Genomic DNA, 13,616 nt, shown 5'->3' with positions numbered 1-13,616 from the left:
AAACATTATATGACATTTACCCAGGACTATAGGGACTCAAAAATCTGTATTTTAATCTAGATGACACTGAAAGCATCTGTATGTTGTACCACCTTACATTGGCCTTTCTGGTTACTGATAACTGGCTCCACATGACAAACTACATGTTCAGCTTACTTTAAAGCAAAGTACTTTAATGGGCGGGGGACTACAGCAGAAGCCATCTTGAGCTGGGAGAGGGATTTGAAACAATGTAGAAGTATACAATGACTCACATCAGCAGTAATTTAATCCTTTAACACTAGAAGCTTGACACAGCTGGCTTATATGTTGTAATATTGCTATCCTTATGACAATACTTCAGGTTTTTCTAATTGGCCTCGGTATTCTGTTCCACCATGGTTCTTGTACCTTGCTGTACTTGCATTGCGTAGAATTGTCCCATCCATAAAGGGCCAGGTACTGCATTTCTGTTGTCTTCCCAAAACTGTTGATTTAAAGAGGAAGTGAAGAGGTTCATAAGGAATGCAGTACTGGTCCCAGGATTGTATATGATCATGAATGTAATCAATTGTCAATGGGTCTAAACTAGTAGTCCCCAAACTTTTCAGGGTCATGACCCCTTTGCCCCTGTCTGCGCACCCCCCGAGTCAGGGCTGGGAGTGGGGCCGCAGCTCCAGTGGGGAGTCGGGGCTGAGGCTGGGGGTCCTCCATGCGCCCCACAATTTGGGGACTTCTGGTCTAAACTGTAGACTATTATTTAAAAAATGCCAATTTCACATAGCAATGTTTACATAGGCCATATGTCTAAAGTGTTTGAGGGATAGGTTGATTTTTATGCTGCCAGGCTGACTCACTTTGTTAACACTGCATGCTCAGCTGCAAGTTAAAACTTGTAACATTGGCTTCCCTGATACTTCTGTTCTACTCCAAGCAAAACATCTCCATGGGCTTGAAGTCTTAGTTTTAAGCACTGTTAAAGAAACAGATGTGCTACTTGGAAACCCACAAGCTCTTACGTAAAACTCTAGGGTTGGTGTTTAATTTTGTTATCTTTGCCGCATGTAATGTCAGGTTGTTTCTGCCTACCAGTTTCCAGCCAGGTTAGTGTCCAGAGTGGTATCTGAGACTGGATGACTTGTGCACACCTTGCTTCCGAGAGCTGCCTCTTTATTCTAAATTTAACCAAAATCAGTAAGTACCTCTATAAAGTCCTGCAATTATCTCTCTACTGTAACAAATGTGTAACTTGTATGGCTGTAAACAATCAAATAAAGCATTCTACCCTTGGTAGGGTTGTGTTCCAATTTAGAAATGATTGTCTTGACCATAAAAAGTGAACACTAGCATGGGAATACCCTTTGCCAGAAGCATCCTAACATTAAGTGGTGTACAGTAGCCTTTGTAAGTATAAGGTGGAAGGTTAAAATTTTGTACAAACTTTCATGTCAAATTGCTACACAGCTCCTATAAATGACTGCTAGTCTTTATTTTGCACTTAGCTCTTCTTTCCACTGGGTGGTAGCATAGCGTACATCTTCAGCCGCAACCTTGCCACTTAGTTACAGCCGCGCTGAGGTCAGACCTACAGCATTAAGGCAGGGAGAAGGGTAGGCTGTCGGAAATGTTCGCTCTTCCTTAGCTGAGGCCCGTGCAGTTGTAACCTCTGTTCCAAGCTCATTGGGCTAGAGACTTTGACCAGTCATTCCTATTTCTATATGGCATATAAGAGGTATCAGCCAACCTTCCCAGGCAAGGTGGTTGCAGATTAAAATCCTTCACACTTGAATCATTTAGCTCTCCCAATCAGAGGTTGGATTTTCAATGGCACAAATGCAAGTTGGGTGCCTACTTCCGATGAATGCCCCTAGCAATCTCCCCCAGTCGATAGTTTCTATGTGGCTTTAGAATACAGAAGTGATGTGAACTGGCACAATGTGTACAAGGCAGCACTGGCCCAAAGGAGCAACCTGTATAAACTTGCCTAGAAAAAACGGACATGGATACATTTTAAAAAGTGTAATGGACTCTAGGGTGGCATCTGAGGCTGGGTCTGCAGTGTGAGCGAGGGCTGTGCTTCCCAGCTTAAATAGACGTTACTTGCTCTAGCTTTCAGCGAGCTCGCCTGCTAAAACAAGTGTAGCTGCGGTAGCATGGGCCCTGGCGAGCTGCAACCCAGACTAGTCACCCTGAGAACAAACCCAGCCGGATACCGTGTGTACAGCCTGTGCCACTGCTCGCTGCCGTCCTTTCTACTGTGGTCGGCTACCCACTTTTGACTTGAGAGCTAGCGTGAGTAGGTTTACTTGAGCTGAGAATTGCACCCTTAGCTTCGAGTGTCGATGTAGCCTGAGTAATTTATTGCAGTTGGTGGCAGCGGGAGCCTCTACCACTGACTTAATCAGCCCTCCTTTGTACCAGCAGCTCAAATCAGTGGGACACTGGATTTGTGTGTGTGTGTGTGTGTGTGGGAAAACTGGTCTTGCAGCCTCAAATATCAACAGAGAATAACCATTCACCAACTTCCTCTCAGGCAGGAAGAAGGCTGCCAGCCCTCCCCAAAGCTTCTGTCTTGCAAAGACCAGAGTATTCGGCTAGCTTGTCTGCTGCTTTGTGTATGTGCTCTGTTCTGATGAGTAGGACTCTTGAACAAGCCAAGGCCTCATCTTTCTTATTCCCTTGTTGCAGCTAGGCCGTCTCCTCATTTTCAGTCCCTTTTAAAGGCACCTGCGTTCTTTGCAAGTCAAAGTCGAGATGGCTAGAAGTAGCTAAACACTTAGAGGAGCCAGTATCTTGGAACCTGCCAACTGTGCAAACTAGCCTCTTGGGCACAGCTGTCCTGTTGGGTAAATAGTCTGCTTTTATACCTGACCTTACTGTTGAAATAATTAAGTTAGTTAGAAATTAAGAAAGTGTCCCAGTATCTAAAACTAAAAGCAATGTAGCAGGGGGAAAAGAGAGTCTACCTGCAGCACGGGGGGAAATGCATGCCACTGGAATCCAGCAGGTGTCTGTTCCACCATGGCACCTTCTGTTGTCATTTACTTCTGGGCAGTGTGGTTGTAAAACACTGCCATTCCATTGCAGTGGCATTTCAAACCTATGCTATCCACGTGAAAATGGCCACATACGCTGAAAACTAGCAGAAAATGGGGATGCTGGTATAAAGTACACCTATATCATTACCACAGAGGGGTATGCCAACCACCAAAAATAAATAAATAAATAAAAAGTCATCTCTAAATTGGAGAACGGTCTGTATGCCTACTGTATCCTTGTCACATACAATCATAATGTGAATGGAACCGCAACTCGAATTAAACACTTCTGCTTTTAATATTGAAGAAGACAGAAAACCAGCCATGATCTTCAGTCTAATTATAGAACATACAGCTATTGTGGTGACTACACTTGTAAAATAACTTCTTCACTTCCCTCCATGCAGTGTTTACTAGGCCTGTAATAATGGGGACTAGAATAGGTTGTAATTTAAGATTAAATAGCTATGCACAGCTAATATTCTAGTAGATTTTTGAGAAAAATCTCTGGAAAACCCCTAAGAAACTGATTGATAGCTAAGAGCTCTGATTAAAATCCTTATTTTATTTTGGAAAAAAACCCATTCAAAGTTCTGCTATTACTCAAAACCACATCCAAAATTATGCACTAGGGTAAATAACCTCATTTAGTATCTGTGACTAGGGACCTCTTAATGCCAACAAGTGGAGTCCACAGGGGTGCATAAGGGTCCCAGGGATCCCTAGGTTTGGTATTGAAGTTTTCTGAAAGCCTGTGTCACACTGATCATCATAACCTTTGCTCAAGGTATGTGTGGATTATATGTAAGGAGATCTGTAGATATATTGGAAATTGTTTTTAAGGCCTTGTAGTTAAAGGCAGGTGACCCGTAGTGTGCCTGGAGAGTCCCCCAGACAGAAGGTGAGATGCTTATCTCCCTAGCTGACCATAGTGTATTGTGTGTCTTAGGCCTTGGCTACACTGGCGCTGTACAGCGCTGCAACTTGCTGCGCTCAGGGGTGTGAAAACGCCCTCCCCCCCTCCCCCCCCCCCGAGCGCAGCGAGTGCAGCGCTGTAAAGCGCCAGTGTGATCAGAGCCTGCAGCGCTGCAAGCTACTCCCCTCAGAGAGGTGGAGTACGTACAGGTGTACGGCAGCGCTGTGAATTCCCGAGTGTAGCCAAGGCCTTACACAGAAGTCTATTAGCATAGTGAGTCAAATGCTAATGAAGAGATTGTGGTGTTTCAGAAGGAATAGGTAAACAGAGGAGGGACTCTGTTTTATAGAACAAAGGACTGGCCTAATATAACTAGGGGTGCAGAGCGAGACCTGGGCATCCTTCTGTGAAGACAAGCTCCTGGCAGGCTTTACCTTATGAAACAGGATATCGGCCATCCTGGTTGAAAAATGCTGTGAGAAGGACTTCGGGTAAGCAGTATCTTATTAGACAAGAGGGGGCATCTTGTTAGTCAAGTTTAGGCACTAGAATGCATGTTATGATTTGATTTTCTATGTAACACCGTTTTCCAATATTTGTTTGCTATCCTATGAATCTCTGTTCTTTGTTAAATAAACGTATCCTTGCTTTCTCTGCACACAAATCTAAGCATGGTGTGTTAAGTGAAGCTGTGTTCTCGGGTGTAACTAAGCTGCCGTGATTGTTCCCTTGGGAACAGCGGGTCTGGTCGTTCTGTGGGTATTTAGTGGAACGGGAGGTGGACGCTGCAGGGGGCTGCCGGGAGGACGCTGGAGTTGGAGTATGTCTATCGCTAACCTGTATGAGGGATGGGCTGAGGGGAGGATTTGTGCTGCCTGTGGCTGGGAGAGTCAGGGAGTTGAGCCCTGGCAGGCACAGACAAGGCTCCCTCACGCTACAGGTGGGTGGTAGTGAGGTGCTCCTGGGTACCCTTGGGAAGCGTCACAGAACCATCCCCTTAATAAAATGCAGCATAATCAAATAATAAGCAGACCAATGCTCCATTCCTTGCCCTGCTCCTAGGGTGCGTTATCTACAAACATGCATGCTGCTTCCAGTATGGCCTTCCACAAATCTGGATTTTACACAGTAGCTATTTTGAAAGAAACGTGGGGAAAAAACTACTTTTCGGCCCAAGATCAGAGTTCTATATAGGCTTAAATATCTTTGCATATGTACATACACGTATATTTGCTAATGTCGTTCTATTTTTTTCTGATGTTAACCTGGCTAACGGCGTTCCTGACCTAAAATTGGGGAGCTGTTTCAATAAGGCATTGTGATGGAAAAATGCCGCCCTCTGCTGAACGTGTGCACAAATCCCAGGTTGTTACAACAGATACCGCGTGCCATCACTGTTCAGTGTCCTGCTTAATAAACCCCTCCCTCTGCTGAAAAACATCCGGTAGGTGTGAAAATATTAAAGCACATACAATACAAACACAATTGCATATTTGGGAGATATTGTACATCAATGGAAGGTGCTTTACAACATGGTATATCCAATAGATTTCTTATTAATTGTATTTCTTAAATGTGTGTGGATGGGTGTATGTTTAGTGTGTGTGTGTGTGTGTGTGTGTGTGTGTATATTTATACACACACTTTGTTCCTGAAACATGAAAATGTGCTTCTATGGAAAAATTCTGAGCCAGTAACCCTGCCGGGAGGGTTCATAAGTCCTTCCCCATTGCCATTAAGCAGAAATTCTATCTTCCAACAAAAAAAACAAAAAAAAAATTCCTCGAGCATTGTAGAAAAGTTCAATGGAATAAACCATGACCGTGATCTAATTGCAGGCTTCCAATCTGGAAAGCGCTGCTGAAGCTGGAAAGGAGGGATGCGGTTAAGGCACTGAACTGCAATTTGGGTCTTGGGTCACTTAATTGTTCTGGGTCTCTGTATACCCATATGTAAAATGGGGATGGCAGTGCTCTCTTTGGGCATGGCTACACTTGCAGATGTAGAGCGCTTTGAGTTAAACCCGCCTTCAGAGAGCGCAGTAGGGAAAGCGCTGCAGTCTGGCCACACTGACAGCTTCAAGCACATGGGCGTGGCCACATTTGCGGCACTTGCAGTGGCATTAGGAGCGGTGCATTATGGGCAGCTATCCCAGCATGCAAGTGACTGCAACGTGCTTTTCAAATGGGGGGGGTGGAGCGTGACAGGGAGCGTGTTGTGTGTATGTGGGGGGAGAGAGTGGGGTTTTTGGGGGGCTGAGAGCATGTCAGCATGCTGTCCTGTAAGTTTAGACAGCAGCAGACCCACCCTCCTCCCCGCCTCTCTCTCTCTCTCTCTCTCTCTCTCTCTCTGACACACAGCATTCCCCCGTAACGGCTGGCATGTCGGCTGTCAGAAACAGAGCTTTGAAGGGGCATTTCCGCATTCCTACAGGAGTTCAAAACAATGACAAGAGTGGCCACTTGACTTAAGGGGATTATGGGATGTTTCCGGAGGCCGATCAGAGCGCAGTAACGCAACACCTCGTTCACACTGACGCCCGGGTGTTGTAGCCAAGGCGCAGCGAACGTTATTCCTCTCGTCGAGGTGGAAACCAGCAGCGCTGTAGCCGCAGAGTCAGAGCGCTCTACGTGCCTTGCCAGTGTGGACGGGTAGTGAGCTAGTGTGCCCGGGCTCCTTTATTGCGCTGTAACTCACAAGTGTAGCCAAGCCCTTTGTCTCATCTGTTTAGACTGGTGGCTCTTTGAGGCAAGGACTGTCTCTTCCTATGTGTGTAAACGGCAGCTAGCAGGCTGGGGCCCTGAACTCAATTGGGGCTTCTAAGTGCTATTTGTAATATGAATAATAACAATTGTAACGAATTGTGTAGCTATTAATTCCTGGTACTGACTTGCTGACCAAGGAGAAATAACTTGCCGGCACTGATTTGTTTAGGGGCAAAAGACAATTTTTGCAGCACTATTTCAGTGTAGAAACAAGCTCTGGCAATAGGTGTATTTAGTGTGGTTTGTTGAGTCTCTTCCCCCCGCCCAACGAACACAAAATGAAGTGTTTGAGTGAGAGCCAGCTGAGACGAGTGTGTGTCAAATTGTGTGTTGATTTCTTCATCAGCCAAAGGGGGTTGTCCAGCACAGAACGGATGTCGGGTTTAGTGATTCAGATGGTGACAGGAAACCAGAGACCTGCTTACAGTCCCCATGAGGAACCTGTTCCAGTATTGCTGGTTGCTTCCGTGAGGGGAGATAGAGGAGAATGGGGAAGCTGCAAAGAACTGGCTGATGCTACAGGTGAGATGGGTAGGGAAGGGGGTTTGGCTGGGAGTGGGTAAAGCCTACTCCAAAGTCCACTGGAGTCGGTGGGAGTCTTCCCATTGACTTCAATGAGCTTTGGATCAGGCCCTAATTCAGTAATGATTTTGGGAGGGCACTTGGAGCTTTGACTTATCCCTGTCAAGAAGGACTGCAGCTAGGCTACTGTCCTTCTGTTGTGTGTGGCTCTTTGTGGTGGGGGTACCGGTGGAACGTACATAAATTAGCTGATGGGGCCCCACCATGCGAAGAAAGTACCAAAATATATTTCCCCCAGTAGCGTTTTACTCACACGAAGAGCCTGCTCCAAAGGCCATTAGACTCCTACCGGCTCCTTCCACTGCGTTTGGGTCAGACTGTAAAAGTGGCTTCACATCTCCTCCCTATCTTCCTGCTGATTGATCCTGGCTGATTATTTTTATTCTGCCCTTTATATTACACCTTTATCATATGAAATCTGCAGTGAGCCCTAGGTTTTGCGGGTTCTTGTGTATAAGTTATATGCTAGGCTTATCTAGCTGCCCTCTCCAGCAATCGGACTGTAGCTTTCTGCGTACGACTCCCGACTTCAGGGCTCCAGCTGTTTGCCATGTTTTCCCTCCAGAAGTCCAGCCCTATGAAAAGTCTGAGCTGTAATTACACTTTCTGGGGTTTCCTCCTGTTTCATGGCTTGTGTGTGTTTGAATTTTCCCACATACAGATGTCTTGAAATATCTACCAGTTCTGGTTAGAAAAAAATAAAACCCTCTTCGTGCCAAGTTGTTCTTAAGATCAGGACAGGTGTAAAGTGTTCTTGAGATCTAGGTTCATTGAGCTATGCCCCAGGGGGGTTAGCAAAATCTGGGATAATTAGAGAATTTTGTGACACATTCTCTGTCTCAGAAAAGTTAATAGAAGTATTTTATTCCATATACATGCTTATATTGCCATTCTGAATAGCAAGTCCCTCCCAGGAGCTGTGGTGATGACTAACCATACAGCATGGCTTCAGCGTCGCCTGTGTCTTGACAAGTAATGGGTAGTTATCAGATATTTTCTTATGTAAGTGTGCAATCTCCAATGCAGAAGGTGATAGACTTTTCCTTAGCATCTTCTGAGGCTGTCAAAGCACTTTACAAGATGCTAAGGGATTAACTAGTTCATAACTGGAGGCTCTTTGTCATTCTGTTTTATTTCACCTGCTATCTGATTCCTTCTTTAACTCTTTCTATGAAGCTTCTGCATTTGCTCTAGCTCTCTCCTTTGCTATGTGATTTTATTCTTGCTTGAACCATTCCACGACTCTGACAGCCACAATATGTATTTGACATACAGTGCTGGGTTCCTTTTGGGGAAATTGTTCTAATTCTTTGAAATCACTTTGCAAACACTTACTACCAGCACAGTGCTTACTCCCACCGACTTCAGTGGGGCTAAACAACAGCAAACACTCCTCAGCAATCAGTTGCTTTCAGGATCAGGCCCCTTAGCCCTGATCCTGCAATGGGATCTAAGTGGGCAGAGGATGGCTCCCCATTGACTTTCATGGGGCATCGTGATGGTCCCAGGATTCACCTGCACATTGCAGGTTTATGGCCTTGACATTGTAAGTCTGAGATGAAGAACCATTGTCTTCTCTTTGTTTTGCCTAGCTCTGAATTCAACCCTGATGCTCAAAACATTAGATTAACAGAATGTAAAACTAGAAGGGATCATTGTGATAATCTACTTTGACCTCCTGTATTACACAGGCCCTAGGACTTCCTTGATTAATTCCTGCTTGCACTAGAGCATATTTTTTAGAAAAACATGACATCTTGATTTTAAAATTTCCAGTGATAGAGAATTCGTCACAACCCTCGGTAAATTGCTACAGTGAATAATTACCTCACTGTTACAAAGTTGCCCTTTTTTCCTTTTTGTCTAGCTTCACCTTTCAGCCATTGGATCTTGTTTATACCTTTGTCTGCTCCAGTGGGGACACAAAGCGTCATATGAATTCAGGCAGGATGTTTTCATGTATATTTCTACAAAGTTTACAATTTCAGGCTTTTGTGCAAAATAAACTTTGTAGGATGAGCTAAGGTGTATGGATATAAAGGGCCATATAAGCACTAAACTCTTGTGTTTTACCCGAATTGATTACATATAGACAGAGAGAGAGAGAGACAACTACAGTGGGCATATGTAACATACACCCAAATGGAACGCCATGTGTCCGAAGCCGGTTATTTATTTATTTATACCCTTTGAAATACGTGTCGATCCAGGCAACTCTTTTTCCAGGAGGAGGTAGCTTGGGTGGATTAGGGGTGTGTGTGTGGTTGCCTACTTAAAAACACCAAACAAAACAGCAAATCGCATGATTGTCATGCAATCCATCAGAATCCGTTAGATAAAAATCTGTGTGAAAGTAATAATTTACCAATTCAAATGTTTATAGAATCATAAAAATGGAGAGTTGGAAGGGACTATTTATCTTTATTGTTCCATCTACAGCTAACATGCATCCACTCCTCTCTTGGCACAAAATACAAATGTTGTGTCTACTTGAACATCTGTCCAGGGCTATCTGGAAAACACGTGAGCAAAATGCAGCTCTAGTTTAAGTGGCTGCAACTCCTTTGGTTTCCGTTTGGGAACTGTGAGCTGAATTTAGTCTGTTTTCCTTGACAGTGTTGCTGTTTGTGTCAGTAGTGCCCAGAGGTGTCAGTCAGGATCGGGGCCCCGTTGTGTCGGGTGCTGCACAAATACACACGAAGGCCTTATCTTTGCTGCTGAGACTTTCCCCCAAACTCAAACTGATTGGAACTGGTGTGGACGAAGTTCTGGCAGCCCGATTGCTTTCTGTAACTGGTTTTGAAGGCTTAACTATAAACGGGTTATAAAAACAGTTGCAGTCGCTGGAGCCTGGCCTATCCTAGGGCTTTGACAGTTTTTAAAATCGGTTCGAATTTCTGGGGAAATAGCTAGCATAGATGAGGGCAAAAGGGAAGGGTCTTTCTCTGGAACTATTAGAAGCTACTGAGTTGGCGTGAGTACTGCATCTGTTTAGCAAGGATTTGTCTATGCTACAGGCTGCTGCCAGCATAGCTGTCAGTCAGGGGGGATCCGCAACCAACAGAGCGGTGCTGGCAGAAGTCCCAAGCATAGACAGTTACACTGCACTAGTAAAAGCACTATTTTGATGGTGTATTTCTCGCAGGGGGAGGGGTGATTTTACTATATCAGTACAAAGCACGGTTCTGTTGGCATAGCTGCATCCACACAAGAAGCGCTTTGCCGTGGTAGTATACCGGAACTCCTGTACCAATAAAGTGCCCCTCGTGTTAGACGTAGCCTTAATATGCGTGCTATAATTCCTGGAGGGAAGCTTTTCAATCAGCCAACCATTTGATTTTTTTACTCCAGCAAATCACCAAACCAGCTTAATTCTTCACATTTTATTTAAAAGCAGTGCGGGTTATGCAAGTGGCTTTCATAACCATAAACTAAAATGGTGTGGGGGGGGGGGAAGGCGTGGATGACCCTCTACTTACCCCAGCCTCTCAGGCAGAAGCCTGTATTTTATAGATGACATTTATAAACTCCCTCGGGTATCAATTTCAGCCCTTATCTTGCCATCAGGACAAATATGGTGCCTTCACAGAGCCCTGCTGGCTTCACTATAATGATTTCTAGGGTTGCCAATTTTGGTTGAACGTATTCCTGGAATTTTCATCACATGACACAATCTTTAATTAAAGATTAATCTTTACTTCCTGGAGACTCCAGGACAATCCCGGAGGGTTGGAAACCCGAATGATTTCACAGTTCTCTGCTTGGACCTAACTATAGGATCAGGTCGTAACGTCCAACTGCTGAGACGCCTTTAACCAGAGCAGCCCAGATCACAGGACCTAGCTGGTATAGACTGAAGGACACTTGAAAACTTCCCTATTTCATCTCCATTAAAATGAGCATCTTTGTTTGGGCAGAACACCCTGTATTTGAAAAAAGAGAGTCCCTAGGCTGCTGTAGGTAGGTGCCCTGCTCTGGAATGTATGCTTCATCCTCACGGGTGATATGGAATGGAAACTACTAGTAGTGTATCCACCCTACTACTTGCTGTTCTGAATGGAATAAGCATGTATGGGAAGACATTCTTCCAGAAACTATCATGCAGTGTGTGATTCACAGATGGTTGCTTGCTCTTCTTCAGCCTCTTACAGTGTTTAAATCTAAGCATTAGAACACAGTGACTATTAATGGTTCCAGCTACCTAACTCTTACAGGGGTCTCCTGGTTTGTGTGAGGACATGTGACAGATCAAAGAGAAGCTTGAGAAACTTTAAAATGGGCCAAGCCTGCAGAGCTGTCTCTGAGTGTTACTCCTAGAGAAGGAGTTGAGCCGCCCCCAAACTATAGGGAATCCTGTTTTCTATCCACACTCGAATTTTGCAGATGGCCCTCATCTTCTAAATGACCCCACCCCAGAACCCTCTCTGCTCTGAAATCCCCTGAACTGTGGTGTGTTGGAAACCCTGACAAAAACGTGGCTGTTTGAGCATGTTGATCCTCCTCACCCGTTTCCCAAAGACAGCCAGAGAAGGAAGAGTTCAGCCTTTCAAAAAGACATCCCGTTGGTTTATTTTCCTCAAACACTGAGCAAATGTTACCGGCCTCGCTCTGCCGGGTCGTAAATCCTTTTGTCAACTTCTTCCATTAGATCTTTAAAGAGAGAGAGGCTTGCGTGTTTCAGCATCTCTGCACTCTGGGGCTAAGGCGCTACAGACAGACGGACAGTCATCGTACGCACTTGCTCCCTCACGATCACATTCCCAGCAGCTCATGTGATGTCTGCTTGACATGGAGATTCCAAGACTCAGACTACCCTTCCACCCTTGCACAGTCATGAACCTGGTCATGCTGCAGGCAATCCAGTGGGCTTTTATAATGCATTTATCCGGGCTGGGGACATTTTTTTTTCTGATTTGGGGTGTTTCATTAGTTTTTAGACCAATTCCACCCCTATTTCGGGAGTGCAAATTGCCTCTATCTGGGCTTGGATTGAATTATAACAGAATGTAGTGTCGCTGGACTTTTGGGACTCTGCTTTCCAGGAGGATTTTATGTCCACAAACAGTTTCTGACACTGCAAAAGTGGGAAATTTCAGGGATTCGGGGAGGGTGTCTTGTAAGAAAAAGCTCTTCTTAACATTTTGTTGTGGTGGAATCCTTGAGTTTTGACAGCAATAGCCTGTCTGGGGATCAATTTTGCCCCCTTGTAACCTTGCTAAATACCAAAAATACCTTTAGACCAAGGGCTTGACCCTGCACCACTTCATGCCAAGGGGAGGTTTCCCCGCTTTGAATCAGTAGGACCAGGACCTAAAAGTTTCATTGTACTCTGCAGGCCTCATTGATAATCACATTTTATGCTGCTATAGTAACTCGCATCCTGAAGCACTTCACAGGCTAAGTACCTGTAGCGCCGCAGCAATGCAGCCGCCTCTGGGGTGGCCAATGGCAGTCCGAAAAACAGACAGAGGAATAATCTAGAAATTACATGGATGCACACACAAATGAAGGGAATTGAATACAATGACGGTGGGGTGGCTGTGGCCGGGGGTATAAAGAAGGGGGAGTCCTCAGGGCTTTGGCAGAGTGCACTTGATTGCTCACAGTAGCTGTTTTCTCACAAGGCCTGTTTCCTGCACAAACCTCAGCAAGAGACACTGGGCTATGGCTTCCCGTGGAAGGAGAAGACGATATACTGCGAGGACAACAGTGTTTGCACTGGTTCTGTGGCGGGAGCGCTCTCCTCCTGCAGTTCCTCTTACAGCCAGCTAGTGCAGTTACTGATTTAAAATCCTGTTCCCGAGACACCCCAACCCCCACTCCTTCCTGGGGGGGCAGATGCTGGCCTAGCCGAAGGACAGTCACAGCCCTTTGAGCCTAAATAGCTCCCTGCCCACTGCAGGGAGCAGAGATTTTAACTGGGTCACGTAGAACCTTTATTTAAAAAAAAATTAAAACTCTACCATTATTGCCTGAACGGCTGCAGTCTGTAACATGGAATACTTTGGACCACTCATGGAGAAAACTGAGGGACTTCTTTTTCTCTCTCTCTGTCTGAGTGCATACAGATAGAGAAATACAGAATGTGAGAAGAGTATTCAAATGCCTAGGAACTGCAATGTGGCATCAGACTAATGGTCAAATTAGTCCAGGATCCTCTCTGGCCACTGCCATTGGGCTACTCATGTACATAAGAGTAAGCGAGTGTTTAAGTTCTTTGCTGACGAGCAGCCAGAGTGCTTAGCACCTCCCAGTTCTAAGCGTGAGCTATGATTATGAAATGAGAAGTTTCTTCCTAAGCACGAGGAGATAGTGATTTGCTTATGCCCTGAGGAA

Source organism: Emys orbicularis, chromosome 17 (genome assembly GCF_028017835.1).
Source record: "Emys orbicularis isolate rEmyOrb1 chromosome 17, rEmyOrb1.hap1, whole genome shotgun sequence".
NCBI classification, from domain to species: Eukaryota; Metazoa; Chordata; order Testudines; family Emydidae; genus Emys; species Emys orbicularis.
Note: the sequence above shows the minus strand (reverse complement) of the source record.